This window comes from Thamnophis elegans, chromosome 13 (assembly GCF_009769535.1).
Source record: "Thamnophis elegans isolate rThaEle1 chromosome 13, rThaEle1.pri, whole genome shotgun sequence".
NCBI lineage: Eukaryota > Metazoa > Chordata > Lepidosauria > Squamata > Colubridae > Thamnophis > Thamnophis elegans.
In genome coordinates, this window is record NC_045553.1 from 35,825,376 (window position 1) to 35,841,605 (window position 16,230).

Consider the following 16,230-nt stretch of genomic DNA (forward strand, 5'->3'; position numbering starts at 1 on the left):
CCTTTAAATCTTGGGGATGTTCTCATAACTTGAATGCCTTTCATGCCAATCCAGGATTGGGGGAGTAGCGTCTATCTAGCTAAAATACAACACCCAGCATTCCTCACCATGCTAGGTGAGAACTACAGGAATGCTGTAGTTCTACTGGACATAACTGTTTTTTTTAAGGAAATTCTGCTCCAACTGTCTTAGATTTCTAACACAGAGCTTTTATGCCTGTGAGAATCAAACTAAATCACTTCTGAACTCCAGATAGTATAAGAAGTCCCTGAATTGGATGGATCCAAATTAAGAAGCCAAATACCAGTAAAAATTCTGCCCTGCATCCTATTTTGGTCCAGTCTTCAACTAAGATATGGTTACGTTTTGAGTGCTTTGGGAAGAAGGCAGTGAACTTAATTTCCCAAACTATTCAGAGGAGAAAAAAGACACACCAAGATAGGCACTGCCCAGGGCAAACAAATGGCAATTTCAGCTGCATTATGAATGAAATGTGACTTTTCCCTTCATTCTGATTTTTTTTTTTTGCATACTCCAGAGGGTGGCACTATGGCACGTTAGATAATTGTCTTGTGAACCATAAATGCATTCCTAAATCACAGCCCCGAAGCAACCTGAGCTACTAAATCTCAGGGCCGCCTGTCATAGGATTTACAGTTCTGGTTGTTTTTTTTTAAGAGAGAGAGAATTGAACCCATAGTTAAATATAAAAACAAATAAAAATGAGAGACAGCTGTTGCTGATAACACTCTATTTATCTCTGGGACACAAATTCGCTTTGCTGCCGTAAATATGCCAGGAACAGCATTCTGTTTGCTGGAAAGATTTGGACAGCTCTCTCTCACTGGGGACCTACAGCTATGAATCTTGAAATAATGGTGTAAAGCTGTCACAGATTTCATGCAGTTCCAGGGATGTATCTGCTGCAAAAATACACATGTTGAGCATTGGAAAAAGTCACCAAGGACTAAACGGAGCTGGGCTGGATCCTTACAGCATTAAGAGGGGATAAAAACCATCCTTAATCCCAGTAGCTAAAGACCAAAGAAGAGCAAATTGGATGGATTAGTTCTACAATCATGGATACAAACTGGAATGTTGGTGTATGAAGTCTCTACTTATGGGCTAATTATATGAGCCAGATTTTTCTGGAGTTCATATACAGCTTACCATGACCTTCTTATCCGGTGACCCTCACAGTCAGCCTTCTGTTAAAATGGGCTACTGTGCTTTCAATCAAAACATACAACTTGTATGTCCTTGAAATTGGCTTATTTATGGATTTGGATGCACGGTGGTCTCAGGAAAAGGCACTTGAAACAGCTTGTTTATACTGAAAAGGCCCCAAAGGGTAGACCATGACATCTTGAAGGAGCAACATTATAGGAAAGCCCTTCCCATGTGTTAAAGATGACAACAAAAGCACTCATCTATCAATGAATTAGAGCCTCTTCAGATAAACATCAACAAACATTCATACGGCCCCGTCAAACGCCAGCTTTTAAAAGACGGATAACCATTTCAAAGACAATAGCTGAAGCAGTTCCTAATTTACTTAGGATTTCTGCTCTCATTCCCCTTTCTCTTCCCCAGATCATCTTTAAGGATCCTTCTAGCAATAGCAATAGCAGTTAGACTTATATACCGCTTCATAGGGCTTTCAGTCCTCTCTAAGCAGTTTACAGAGTCAGCATATCGTCCCCACAGTCTGGGTCCTCATTTCACCCACCTTGAAAGGATGGAAGGCTGAGTCAACCTTGAGCTGGTGAGATTAGAACCGCTGAACTGCAGATAACAGTCAGCTGAAGTGGCCTGTAGTACTGTACCCTAACCACTGTGCCACCTCGGCTCTGAGCAAAGGAAAGGACAATCCTTTAAATCTTGGAGATGTTCATACTTGGCTCTCATAACCTTGAATGTCTTTCAGGCTAAACCAGGAATGGGGGGGACCAGCAGCCATCCCAATGAATTAGATGAACATCCATCATGCTACATTTCAACCATATCAGGAATCCTACAGGTTTTCCACCTCTTGATTCACCTGGTTTTTTTTTTAAAGGAATGGCCATGAAATTCTGCTCCAACTTCAGCTTTCTATCACAGACCTTTTAAATGCCTATGAGAATCCGGACTGAATTACTTCCGAGCTCTAGCTAGTATAAGGAGCCCTTGAATGAAGACAACTGAAAGATATCAGGAACAAATAATGGCATCTACTCAGCCTAGCTATTTTCATTTTTCTTTTTTATGACTAATTTGAATCCATACATAGTGTGGCATAACCTAACTTCAAGGGGTCCATGTGATCTGAAAGATCCTGCTTATTCATGATTACTAAGACAATAAAAACCATAAAAAAATTTTACTAAAATATTAGCAAATAGGTTAATGTTGGTCATTCAACAATTGATACATACGGACCAAACAGGTTTTATACAAGGGAGACAGATGAAAAGTAATGTCAGATTAATTATTAATGCATTAGAATATTTGGGAAAGAACACCAGATCCCTGCTGCGTTTATATTTTTGGATGCTGAGAAGGCCTTTGATCGAGTTAACTGGCAATTTCTGCTGAAGATATTGCAAAAAATGCAGATAGGAGATAATTTTTTACAGTCAATTAAAGCAATATACCAACAGCAAACAGCACAAATCATAGTCAATGGAAGTTTAACAGACTCTTTTCAAATTGGAAAAGGTACAAGACAGGGTTGTCCTTTGTCCCCATTATTGTTTATTATAACTTTGGAAGTATTGTTGAATAAAATACGGGGCTTGGATGGTTTAAAAGGGATCAAGATTAGGCAGCAAGAATATAGAGTCCGCGCTTTTGCGGATGATTTGGTTATAATATTGGAACAACCGCAGGAATCCAGTATGGTTTTAATGAATACGATTAATCAATATGGTCAAGTGTCTGGCTTTAAAATAAACTTAGGAAAAACCAAAATATTAGCTATAAATATGAATATTAAACAAAAGGAAGAATTAGGAGTGATGCTAGGATGTGAGGTAGTTAAAAAAGTCAAATATCTTGGAGTTAACATTTTAACTTCAAATGGGAAATTATATAAGCATAATTATGAACCACTTTGGCATAGCATACAGACAGAGATGAAAAAATGGGAGAAATTGCACTTATCTTTGCTGGGCAGGATAGCGGCAGTGAAAATGAACATTTTACCAAAATTTTTATTTCTTTTCCAAATGTTACCTATACTTAAAAAAGATGCGAACCTTTTAGAATGGCAGAAGGGTATCAACAAATTTGTGTGGGCAGGAAAGAAGCCGAGGGTAAAGATGAAAATAATGCAAGATGTACGTGAGAGAGGAGGATTGAAACTACCTAATTTAAAACTATATTATGATGCAGTGGCATTATCTGTAATTAGTGATTGGATTCATTTAACCAATGATAGAATATTGAACATTGAGGGACACGATCTGGTATTTGGTTGGCATGCTTACCTGTTATTCAACAAAAAATTGGATAAGAACTTTAAAAGTCATATTTTGAGAAATGCTTTATTGCGGGTTTGGAAGAAATACCAATATAAATTAAATGACAAGATACCCATGTGGGCAATTCCTAGACATGCAATTGAAAATATGAATACAGCACAAAAACAGGATAGATTTACTTACAGACAGCTTCTTACCTCGGAAAGGGGGGTATTACAATTAAAATCTTTAGAGGTATTAAAAGAGGAGAAGGTAGTTCAAACATGGTTCCAGTATGGGCAATTACAGGCTAGGTGGAAAATAGATCAAAAAATTGGCTTTATTCAAGTTGAGGATAATCTGTTTAAACAAATAAGAGATCAAAGCTTAATGCATATAAAGAGGATATATAATGTATTAATACAGATGGATTCGGAAACAGAATTAGTTAAAGATTGTATGATAAAATGGGCTCAAAATATTGAGGAACCAATAATGTTGGATACATGGGAAAGAATTTGGGTAAGAAATGTGAAATTTACACAAGCTCAAAATCTGAGAGAAAATTTTTACAAGATGTTTTATAGATGGCATTTAGATCCTAAAAAGTTGGCTTCTATGTATCCGAATGTACAGCCTAAATGTTGGAGGTGTGGTTCTCTCGATGCTACATATTATCATATATGGTGGACCTGCCAAAAGGTTAAGGCATTTTGGATAAAAATATGGTGGGTCATGCAAAATGTTTTTAAAAAAAGGATAAAGTTTATTCCTCAGTTATTTTTACTAGGTATATGTACTGATTTTACAGTGGTAGAGACCAATTTGATTCTGCACCTGATAACTGCAGCAAGACTGTTGGTGGCGCAATATTGGAAGAAGGAAGACTTGCCTACAATCCAAGAATGGACATTGAAAGTAACAAACTTAGCTGAAATGGCTAAAATATCGGCATATCTCAAAGATCATTCAAATGAGAGATATAAACGAGACTGGAAAAAATGGATTGACTATATACAAAATAAATACGGGACTAAGAAATTCCAGTTAGCCTATGCTTAAGATCAGAAATGATTTAAACTGTTAAAAGTTAGTTCAGTAAGAAGAAGCTAAGTTCAATCTAGAATGTCATTAATTTCTTTATTTCTCTTTTCTCAATAGATTTTAGACTGTGTTAGTTAAAAATCCATACCGTGTACGGGTTCTGGGAAGTCGGGGGGGGAAGGAGGAGGGGGGATGGGGGGGTGGAGGGAGGGAGGGGTACACACAACAAAAAAAATTGTATTTCAATGTCTTAATGATTGACAAATGATGACATATTTGTGTTTGGTTTTTTTTCAAAGAAAAATAAAAAAGTTCTCTTAAAAAAAAAAAAAAACCATAAAAAAGCAGATGGAACAGGCAACAAACTACTTTTTTTGTCTTTCTCCTCTTAGCTGCCCATGAAGACTAATCTAATCGCCTACCCTGAAGTCGGTTCATCAACTAAAGTAGCATAAAACTGATCCTCATGCCTATTTTCTTTCAGTTTCTCTTGATTAATGGCATGACTTCATGAAGCAGCAGTATTTTTTAAAGACACTCAGTTGGAATATATGCTGCTGAATCACTCAAAAGAAAATAAAGGGTGACTCAGAGATGCTTGAGAAATGGCACTTATTTGAAGTGCATGCCATCCTCAAGTAGTCCTAGTTAAAATCGTATATAATCTACTCATGATCTCCTCTTTTCTTCCAAATTCCTCTTAGATGGCTGGCCCTACTGTTAGGTATAGAGAAAGCAAGTCCAGAAAGCAATATTTATCTAGATCCGGGGTCTCCAACCTTAGTAGCCTATGGACTTCAATTCCCAGAATTCTCTAGCTTCTGGAAACTGAAGTTCACAAGTTTTAAAGTGTCCAAGGTTGGACATCTCTGAGCTAGATGAACAAATATTCTTAGTTTCACACATTCTTTCATGCCCCCATTGCCCGAGTACACCAAACAGCTCTTGAAATCATATAACTATCTAAGCCAAGTCTAAATAAACCACATTATAGTTTACCAAAATGTGGGTATCTGAACCAGTCATTGGACAGCTTCCATTATTTCTAAATCTCCTTCTCTTAAGGGCAACAAAACAGTAACCTAGTGGTGGGGAGAACTAGGTTAAGACAACGCAGCCGTGCCTCACATCTAATCACAAATGCAGAAATGGCTAAAGATTGGACTCTCTTGACCACCAAAGGCAATAAAAAAGCAAGGGGTTGCCTCTTTTGCTTCCATCACTCAAAGCCTTCATTTCCCCTGGGTTATGCTGACGGGGAAAGGTCACGAAGTGAGGGTCAGAATGTCACTTCCTTGCCTATTGTCAAGCTGAGGGAAAAGAGCTAGACCCAAGGAGGTAGATGGAGGAGGAGGTGGTTGCTGGCAGTGGGGAAAGGCGCCTCATGCCTCCCCACTGGAAAGAAAGATTGCTTCCTCCTTTGAAAAGCATGGCTGTATCAGCGGGCCTGCCTCGCTTTCTCCTTGTTTCATAAAGTATTGAGCAGCTGAAATGCCAATTTAATTCTGCACCATGGCATGCCTCCATTCACGCTTCTGACTTAATCCTTTTCATCTAGCTTGCTCGTAACTTCTTGATCTTCAAATCAATTCTGTAAATAGCGGGCTGAATATTTCATTCTTTCCTTTGCCTGGTTGCCTGCATTATGATGGTGAAATTCACCACTTTCTACAGGGCTTGTACAAAAACTGCTTGGTTAAGACCTTCCCAGACCCATTTAGCGATGCAAGGGAGCCCCCAAATAGATCCCAGTTAATGCCCCATCTGCCAGGCATTTCAGGGGACACATGGCTACTTGGCTGGCCAATAATATCCCACATTTTTTTTGTTTATTTAATATTCATTTGCCTGATATGTCAATCCATTTCCAAAGACTTTAGACCGAATTGTCTGTTATTGCTGTGGTACAAAAAACATGGAAGCCCAGCTTTGGTTCCTGAGACTCCGCAGTGTATTGACAGTTTTCTTTGCAAGATTTTTGGAAGTTATTTTTGTTTTACCAGGACCCAAAGTAATCCAGTTGGCAAGTTTAGAATTTATGGTGTTCCAGTTTCTAACCTCGGGTCTTTAACCACTCTACCAAACTGGCTCTCCCAACCAAAATTAGTCTTCCCATTTGGAAAACTGAAGATTGCTTGACAGAGACAAACATAGAGACAGAATTGTTCTTGCTAGTGTGCCTACAAACATTAGCAAATACCCCTATGAATACATGGGACTTACTTTCAAATGAATATATGTGCATTCATGCTGCCTCTATATTAATGGGGCTGTCTAATCCTGAGGAATGCCCCCAGTTGCTCACATTTTTCAGATGAGGAAGAATATTTTAAACCTCTCTCTCTGTCTCTCTCTGTTTCCTCAATCTTTGAATTTGGTAAAGCACCTAGGCAAGCCGTTCCACTGGTTAATTGTTCTAATAACTGTCACAATGTTTTTTCCCCCTTAACTCTAAGTTGCTTCTCTCCTTGATTAGTTTCCATCACTGCTTCTTGTCCTGTTTTCAGGTGCTTTGGAGAACAGGTTGACCCTCTGTTCTTTGTGGCAGCCCCTTAGATATTGGAACACTGCCATCATGTCATGCCTAGTCCTTCCCCCCCCCCCCACTAGTTAGACATACTCAATTCCTGCAACCATTCTTTATCTACATGGCAATAAGAAGAATAAAAGATATTGAAGATGGTAAAACAAATCAGGATCCTGGGAATACTTTCAACTTTCAACTTTAATAAGATTTGTATGCCGCCCACTCCCTTGGGACTCTGGGCAGCTCACAACAAAAGTAAAAACATAAAAAATTTAAAAATACAATTATTAAAATTAATCTATCATCCATTCAATCAAGTGGGGCTGGATATTAATCAACAGCCCCAGGCCTGCCGGAACAGCCAGGTCTTGGTTGCTTTACGGAAGGCTGGGAGAGTGGTAAGGGTCCGGATCTCTGCGGGTAGCTCGTTCCACAAGGCCGGTGCAGCTACAGAGAAGGCCCTCCCTCGGGGAGCCGCCAGCCGGCATTGTCCAGTCGACGGCACCTGGAGGAGGCCCAACCTGTGCGATCTTATTGGTCATTGGGAGGTGAATGACAGGAGGCAATCTCTCAGGTAGCCAGGTCCAATACCATGTAGGGTACATCAGGCACCTGGGGCGGAACCACCTAATCGGTTCCACCTCCCTACAGTGGGGGATTGGTTTCCGAAAGTCGAGCCTCAATAGGAAGTGATCTGACCATGACAAGGGCAAGATCTTAATTCCCCTCAAATCTAGATCACGTCTCCACTGCTCCGAGAAAAACACGAGGTCGAGCGTGTGACCCGCTATATGAGTTGGATACACTGATTGGGAGATTTCAAACCCAGAGCACCAATACATAGGCCCATGTGTTCTCCTAATTCTGGAAGTCTACAATATCCTGGGAAGATTAGTGATATCACTAGTATGAAAGTAGGGGGGGGGGAGGATTTTTCCTGGGAAAAACCAAATTCTTTTTCTGGTGTTGTTGTGCAGTTTTAGATTTATTTATCAGCAGAAGCTGATAAAGCTTTGTTCAAAACTTCTTCAAACTTTGCTCTGTCCTAAAACACACCAGAACCCTGTGCCTCTGTGTCTTGATAATTAAATTATCAAGATTTGGAAGTGCAGGTTTTGTTTCTAGCAAATGGTTAGGCGTTGTATGTTGACAATGCTCCCAGGAGCGCTTAAAGGTTGCCTCTAGCTATCATCTTAACATTTTCCATTGCCCCAGAAGGACACTCTGTTAGAAGAACTGTTCTCCCTCTTACTATTTCTAGTTTTCTGACATTGCACAGGCTGCCAGGCGAGAAAAATAAGCAAGGGACCCTTTTCCCAATGTTGAGTTCCATCTAAATACAGTTAGCAAGAGAAATTATTTATCTGGGCTGAAAAAGAATGTGCACATATTAACTCAACAACCTTTTGTACAGAAGCCCATAAATGTCCTGGTTATTCTTGCAAAGTACTGAATCAGAATCATAATTGGAAAAACATCCACTGCCAAACAATATTCTTTGGAATTAACCTTCTGGAGCAGAATAAACAATTTGGGATGTGCAACAGTTATACTTCTTCAAAGTTCTTACAACAGCCTAACAAAACTGTACAGAAATCAGCAATGAAGACATCTTCCATACTTGGTCTACTGATTTTTCATTACAGAAGAAAAATAATATATCATTTAAGTTGATCTAAGGCTGTTGAAAACACCTCCTTGTTCTTGGAGCAGATTCTAAGTCAACTTTTCCAGACAGTCCATTGAGCATTAGCCAATGCTCAAGTTATCAGCTGGATTAGTATTACTAATCCAAGTTATACCAGGGTATTCTGGAACAATGTGGAAGTTTTCACAACACAGAAACTGGAATAAAGAAACTCTTTATTGTCTTTCCCATCTTCTTAAAGAGCAAATTAAGGGCCATTTTAGCGCTGATCAGCTGCAACGGGTTTTTAATGAATCCTACAAGGCTAGTATGCAATACCTTGATCATTAACATTATTTTCATTCATTCCTTTATGACATTTTTTATCCTCCTTTTCACCCAGGAGATTTTAGGGACTGCTTTCCCCCCTCAGAAGTAATCTTTTGGAGGACAATGGTGGCAAGCAGTGACTGGAGCTAAAAATCTAAAAGTAGGTTTTTTTTTCCAGACACTTTTTTATTTATTTTCACAGTGAAATGCCTTTCTCTAATTCTCCTTCTGCTGTCCGTTTCTTTCTCCTCAGCAGCTGGTTCTCAGGAAAAGAAAAAACCAGGTCTTAGCAGAGGTCTGAACTGATTGCTTGCAAAGGGCTTTTGAAATTAAGCTGAGGATTGCATGAAATCAGGCTAAGGGCCAGAGGTTGTACACTTCTGGCTTAGGTCACCTTCCACCTGGACTAGCTTACTAGCACAATAACATTTCATCAGTTTTGGATGGAGTACCAGCTGTGACCTTCCAAGGTAGTCCTGCCCTCTGCATCATTAACCATGCTCCATTAACATCATGTTTGGACTATAGCAATGCCTTAAAAGAGGAGCTGTGAATGGCTAAGAGCCATCTCAAGGAGCAAGGCAGTTGCCTGGTGAATAACGGGAGAATTGGGGGGTTTGCCCTCAGGTTGCTTTGATGAGCTTCCTAGGAACATCTGGCTGATCACTGTAGGGAAACAGGGTGGAATAAATCTTTGATCTGATCCTGCAGGGCAACAGCATCCCTTTTCACAGAGTCTAGATAGACTGAAGATATGGAGTGGGACAAATAGCTCTGCCTTGGTCTCTATGCATTCACAGGGAAAACCTTGTGGAATTTGGGAGGAAAGACATTCTAACTTCTTCCATGTATGTTTTGAATTGAATTGAATTGAATTGAATTGAATTTATTGCATTTATATGCCTCCCTTTTCCCCGGAGGGGACTCAGGGCGGCTCACAATCCAAGTCAAGGAAAGGGGGTACAGATAAGGAATAAAAAAGACGAACAGAACAATACACAATTTAAAAGCACACAACAACCATACCATTCGAGGGAGGGGGCAAAAGCTCTTTAGCCCCAGGCCTGTCGGAACAGCCAGGTTTTAAGGGCTTTGCGGAAGGCCTGGAGGGTGGTGAGGGTTCAAATCTCCACGGGGAGCTCGTTCCAGAGGGTCGGAGCAGCCACAGAGAAGGCTCTCCTCCGGGTAGTCGCCAGTCGGCATTGGCCGGCGGATGGAATTTGAAGGAGGCCTAATCTGTGGGATCTAATCGGTCTATTGGAGGTAATTGGCAGCAAGCGGTCTCTCAAGTATGTACAGATGTGGATTTTGTGAAGAAGTTGTGAGTAGAGGTTTCAGAGGAGGGGCTGGGAAGTGAATAAGTGACGGTGAGTACGTAAAAAGGAAGAATAAAGAGGAGGAGGAGGAGACAATTTATATGCTCGTCTACTAGCAGATCTGGATTAATAATATTTGAAAAAGCTGTCCTAGTGATAGAGCAAGAAACTAAATTCCAGATATCCAAGGAAAACTGCATTTTCTGTAAAAGAGTCATCGGAGGGAGCACTTCTGTGTGTGTTTTTAAAAGCATCATGCTTTTTAAAAACTAATCAGTTAAATTGTTCAAAGCCACAGGAACAGATTTCTTCCTGGAGTCATAATGCTCTGAGTATCTTCAAATTGCTTCTTTCATTGGAACACAGCAACTTCACATTTGGAGAGTGTTCCATTCTAATAGACCTTATATGTTAACTTTCCTTGCACCAACACCCATGTCTCATGTGAACATTACCTGTCCACCCTCTCCCCCCCTGTATGTATTGTTTTATGAGTGTGTTCTGATGTGTATAATTATGTGAACATGGAGACAGGTGATCTAAATCAGTGATGGCTAACCTTTTTCTCCTTGTGTGCCGAAATTGTGTATCCTAGCCCACAACCATAATGCAATGCCCCCTGCCCCCTGTGCATGCATGCATGACTCCCCCCCATGCTCCCCCATGCTCTGTTTTGGGCCTCGTAGGCATCCCTGAAGCCTCCTGAAACCAAAAATGGGGCGCAGGGGAGGCCACTGCACCCTTCCATGCTTCCCAACCCCTGCGCATACACACATGATCCCCCACCTCCTGCACATGTGACCCCCCGTATGTGATCCCCACACGTATGTGCACACATCTCCTGCATGCATGGCAGAGACCCAAAAATCAGCTGGCTGGCAGGAGGGACACGGAGGTGGAGCTAAGCTGGTCAATGGCTCATGTGCCCACAGAGCACCTGTGCCACATGTGCCATAGGTTTGCCATCACAGAACTGAATCATCGTTTTCCCAAAACAAGCTTCTACATGAGATCCTGATACATCCTCAGATACATCAAACACACAAGCACACAGAGTTTCTAATAATCCACCCCATGAAATATCAAAATGTGTTGTGGCCCAGCAGGAGCCGTTGGAGCTGCCACCAGACTCTGACAGCGAGGGGCCCTATGAATCGGCCCTGGAGGATGTGGAGGACCCTGGACAGGATTCCGACTCTGAGCAGGGCGCAGAGAGACTGGTTGGCCACCAGGTGGCGCCTGAGCCTTGAACCAATGGGGAGGAGACAAGGGAGAGTGATCCAGAAACCAGCAGTGAGTTGTTCCTGGATGCACGCCATCGAAGAGCTACTCGGCGTCAAGAACAATTACACAATTACAGGAGGTAATTGCGCTCAGCTGGTGGTCATTAGGCTCCTCTCCAGACTATAAAAAAGACTGCTTGTGCCCCCCTGCCCCTTGCAGAAGTCAACACATTGACTAAAGAGAACGTAACTAACTTGGCAGGCTGGGTTGCTGCCAAGGTTTGTATGAATTGCTGACAAGGTTTGTCGGACTTGCTGCCAAGGTCCTTATCTGTTCGTTTGCTTGGCTTTCAGCCAGCGAGATTTTGGCTTCTTGCTATTAAAAGTACATTCTAGTTAAGCTTGTCTCGGCTTTCGTTACTGGACAGAGGAGGGGGTCAGAACAAAGATGTGTGTTCCTCATCAGTTCCAGGTACGAGCCAGCCTGCTTTTTTTGTTCACTGGCTTGGCTTGGGGTGGAAGCCAATCCATGCTGTTGCCTTTTTATGCAAACCGATCAAAAAGCAACGCTTACCATGAAGCATTGTTAAGTGCACTTGCCTTTTTAAACTCTCCCCACTGCCAGCCGCACAAAAGCTGCTGCTTCCAGCCACAGTGACCTGAAAAGAGACAGATGAAACTATCAGATGGAGAGCAGGGGTGGGGGAGGAGGACATTTCTTCATTGCAAATCCCAACCTCTCCCAAACCCCTCTGCAAAAGCAACAGAGCTTTAACTGCAACTCGGGTGATTTCTACCCAAATCTGCAAAGAATGCTACTGGATATAGTCCACAGACAAGCCAAACTGATTTCTTATCGTTTTTCATTTTAATTTAAAAAAAATAATGAGCTAGCCGTGGAAAACCTTGAAAAAAAAATCACCCCACAGAGTGATCCCATTTAGCTCTCCCCTCCTTTGAGAAAGACAAATTTGCTAGTACCGATTTCTAGAAGGGGAGGCCCTACTCGAGTCCAGCTGTGTCAAGCAACCTCTTATCTGGTTTTTCTACCCACCCAAAAGAACTTCCACTGTTTCCTTGGGGGGGCTTGCATACCCCAATGTTTTGTCTAGAATTTGCATCCTTGGCTCAGCCTGTTATTAGAAAGAATGCAGACCACACTGGTGTTGGTTGTACCACAAATGGTTGTGCCGCATTCCATCGGTTTCTCTGCTGTTGTACCCACAGTGCAATTCAAGCTGTGGTAGGACAAAATATACTTCTTGTGGGCTCACTTTCCGGTTTCCTGCCCCCCCTCCCACCCCCCTATATCTTCCTCCTGACACTCTCCCTTCCTCCAGGATCTGTTTCTCTCTCTGAGTCCCTTTTCTTCCAATCCTGGACAATAGCAACTCTGGCAATTTCACTCTTCTAAAATCATTTGATATGTTGTAGAACGGGATTACAGTTTCATTTGGTAGACTTCATTGCTCTTAAGGACTGTGAAGGAAGGAGAGGAGGAAGGAAAGAAAATTTTTTTGGGGGGGGGGAAGCACTGAGAGGAAGAACATTCACGGGCACAAAACATTGACATGCCCATCTTCTGGTTGTTAGTTGCGAAGTCATATCCGACCCATCACGACCCCATGGACAATCTTCCTTCAGGCCTTCCTGTCCTCTACCATCCTCTGGAGACCATTTAAGCTCACACTGACTACTTCGGGGACTCCATCCAGCCACCTCATTCTCTGTCATCCCTTTCTTCTTTTGCCTCCAATCTTTCCCAGCATTAGGCCCTTCTCCAGTGAGTCCCTCTCATGTCCCTCTAAGCAAGAGCAAGAAGACTTCACTCCAGTGGTGGGATTCAGCTGGTTCACGCCTATTCGGGAGAACCGGTTGGTACCTTTCTAGGCAGTTCGGAGAACCGGTTGTTGGAAGAAATCTTCTTTTGTTTTTCCCCACTTTACAGGGCTAATCCTGTAAGGAAGGCAGGAAGGAAACATTCTGGTGTTGTTTCTAGCCTCATCTTTGTTGACCTGCTTACAGAAACTGTCTGTCCGGTTAACCCTTATTACATTGTAAGAGCTAAGGCGAAGCCCCCATCAACGGGAATGATGTTGAGTTAGCCACACCCACCCAGTCACGTGACCACTGAGCCCTGCCTACCCAGCTGGCCATTAGGGCAGAGAACCAGTTATTAAATTATTTGAATCCCACCACTGCTTCACTCCTTCCATGAACATTTGGGAATTTTTTTTCTCCCTTGAAAGAATTCTGAATACAGATTCAATCAAATGAATGAGAAAAGGGATTTTTTAAAAAAAAAATGGAGAAGACTTTGTCCGCCTTGCAATTCTCCAATGTAGGATTTCACCTCTGCAAGGCTAAAGCACTATTTGGAACTTCTATATTACAGTACTTGCTCTAATTTTCCGAGCTCACCTGTGGAATTTCTAACAATCTACCATATTGGTGATCAGATGAGGGGCTAGAAGGCTAAATGCGTTTTAAAATACCTTCTGTACAATCCTAGCCACAACTTAAGAAAGGTCTTCAGCCCATTAATTTCCTACAGTTATGTTTAAATACATTTGTATGTTGGAAAAAACGTCAACAAGAAGGTCTTGCTTTTGGGAGATCCTTGAGTGAGGTGACAAGTTCTCTTTGTGATTCAGAATTGTATGCAGAAAAGGTTGATTTTTTCCCCATTGCTTTACTGATGAATTGACCCCATTAGGTTTAAGGAGGGTTTATCTGAGCTTGGCAATTAAAGCAATATTTTTAAGGTTCTAGTGTCCCACTAGGCTGGTGTTTACTTTAAAATACTTTAACTTTCACCCTTTTTCACAACGCTAATGAAGAGTAAAAACATTTTCTGATACAATAAACAGTTTATAAACTATTTGGCTCAAATAAACATATTATAGAAATCGCAACACCCCCCCCCCCAAAAAAAAGCCATTGCAGGAAACGGTGTACAATTAATTGCTGTATTTGTATCCAGATTGCTGTCAAGCTTTAATTAATTTCCAAGGTCTATGGTCTGTCTCTGAGATCAGGCATGTGCATCTATGGGAAAGTAAGATAGTTGAGATGCTAGACTAGAAACTAGGAAACCTTTAGCAGTTGGCTGGGATGACTTCAGAGGTGGGTTGCTCCCGATTCAGCCCGGATCGTAGTGGCGGCGTGGGAGGCTCTGCCCATTCCCCTGAATGCGTCTACGCACGCCAGTGGTGGGTTTCAATTTTTTTTCGAACCTACTCTGTGGGCGTGGCCTCCTTTGTGGGAGTGGCTTGCCGGCCATGTGACCTGGTGGGAGTGGCTTGCCAGCTATGTGTTTGCTCTCCCTCCCTCCCTCTCTCTCTCTCTCTCTCTCTCTCTCCTTCCTTTTGTCTCTCTGTCCCTTTTTCCTTTTTTTCTTTCATCTCTCTCTCACTTTTTCTTTCTGTTTTTCTTTATTTCTTTCTTCCTTTCTTTCTCTTTCTGTGTGTGTGTGTGTGTGTGTGTGTGTGTGTCAGTGGTGGGTTTCAAAAAATTTTGGAACCTCTTCTGTAGGTGTAGCCTGCTTTCTGGTGGAACCTCTTCTAACTGGTTCAGTAGATTTGACGAACCGGTTCTACCGAACTGGTGCGAACTGGTAGGAACCCACCTCTGACGCATGCCCACAAGCGAACTGATAGTAAAAAAAATGGAAACCCACCACTGAATGACTTCAGTCCAGTCAAAAGGTTTTGGGATACAATAGGAGGCAGCATTCTGCATCCCCTCTTGACTTGTACAAAATAAAAACAGGATTAAAATATAGTTTACAATTATTCTTAGCTGAGAATTGCCACATTTAATAATGGCATACCCAACACTGTTAGCCTTCTGGAAAGTCATGTCTTGGCTGGAGGTTCCTGAAGGCATTGGGCCCAGGATATGAGTTGAGGGCGGTTAGGTTCCTCACAGTCACCAGATTTTATATTTTGAACTTACATTGCAAACTTTCTCTCTGCGTGATGTCTCTTCTGTTCATTTTTTCAACAAATGCTCAGAGAAAGTGTTTCAGGTTGAAATACTCCTGCTTAATCATATCTTATCTGCCAGCTTGCCACACTTTGAAGTGTAGCTGAAATGAGTGATATGAAGGCAAAATGGAAAGTGTGAAAGTATGGTCACCATCGTTAAGCTACCAGGATGCATAGGCCTCTTCGAGCCCCCTTCTGTTCACTTGGCTGCACAGTATGGCCAAGGCTTTGAGCCTCCAACATTCGACAGCAAGAATAGCAACCGGAGAAACCAAGGGAACACACATTTCAAATCATGATCTGAGCAATTTTAGTGGAAATTCTTTCTGAACATTGTGCGAATACTGCATTCAGTTTTGGTCGCCACAATATAAGAAGGATATGGAGACTCTAGAAAGAGCGCAGGGCAACAAAGACGATGAGGAGACTGGAGACTGAAACATATGAAGAATGGTTGCAGGAACTGGGTATGTCTAGTTTAATGAAAAGAAGGACTAGGGGGGATATGTTAGCAGTCTTCCGATATCTCAGGGTCTGCCACAAAGAAGAGGGAGTCAAGCTATTCTCCAAGGCACCTGAGGGCAGGACAAGAAGCAATGGGTGGAAACTCATCAAGAAGAGAAGCAACTTAGAACTGAGGAGAAATTCCCTGACAGTTAGAACAATTAATCAGTGGAACAACTTCCCTCCAGAAGTTGTGAATGCTCCAACACTATAAGTTTTTAAGAAGA

The 16,230-nt window shown here is 41.8% G+C and overlaps 1 long non-coding RNA gene across 1 annotated transcript in view; it reads right to left on the reverse strand.

Moving 5' to 3' along the window:
- Positions 1–12,107: 12,107 nt before the first annotated feature.
- LOC116516503 overlaps positions 12,108–16,230 on the reverse strand; it is a 134,580-nt gene continuing 130,457 nt past the window's right edge. The window contains exon 3 of the long non-coding RNA XR_004256361.1: positions 12,108–12,169. This is a non-coding gene — a long non-coding RNA (uncharacterized LOC116516503). The remainder of the gene's footprint in view (positions 12,170–16,230) is intronic.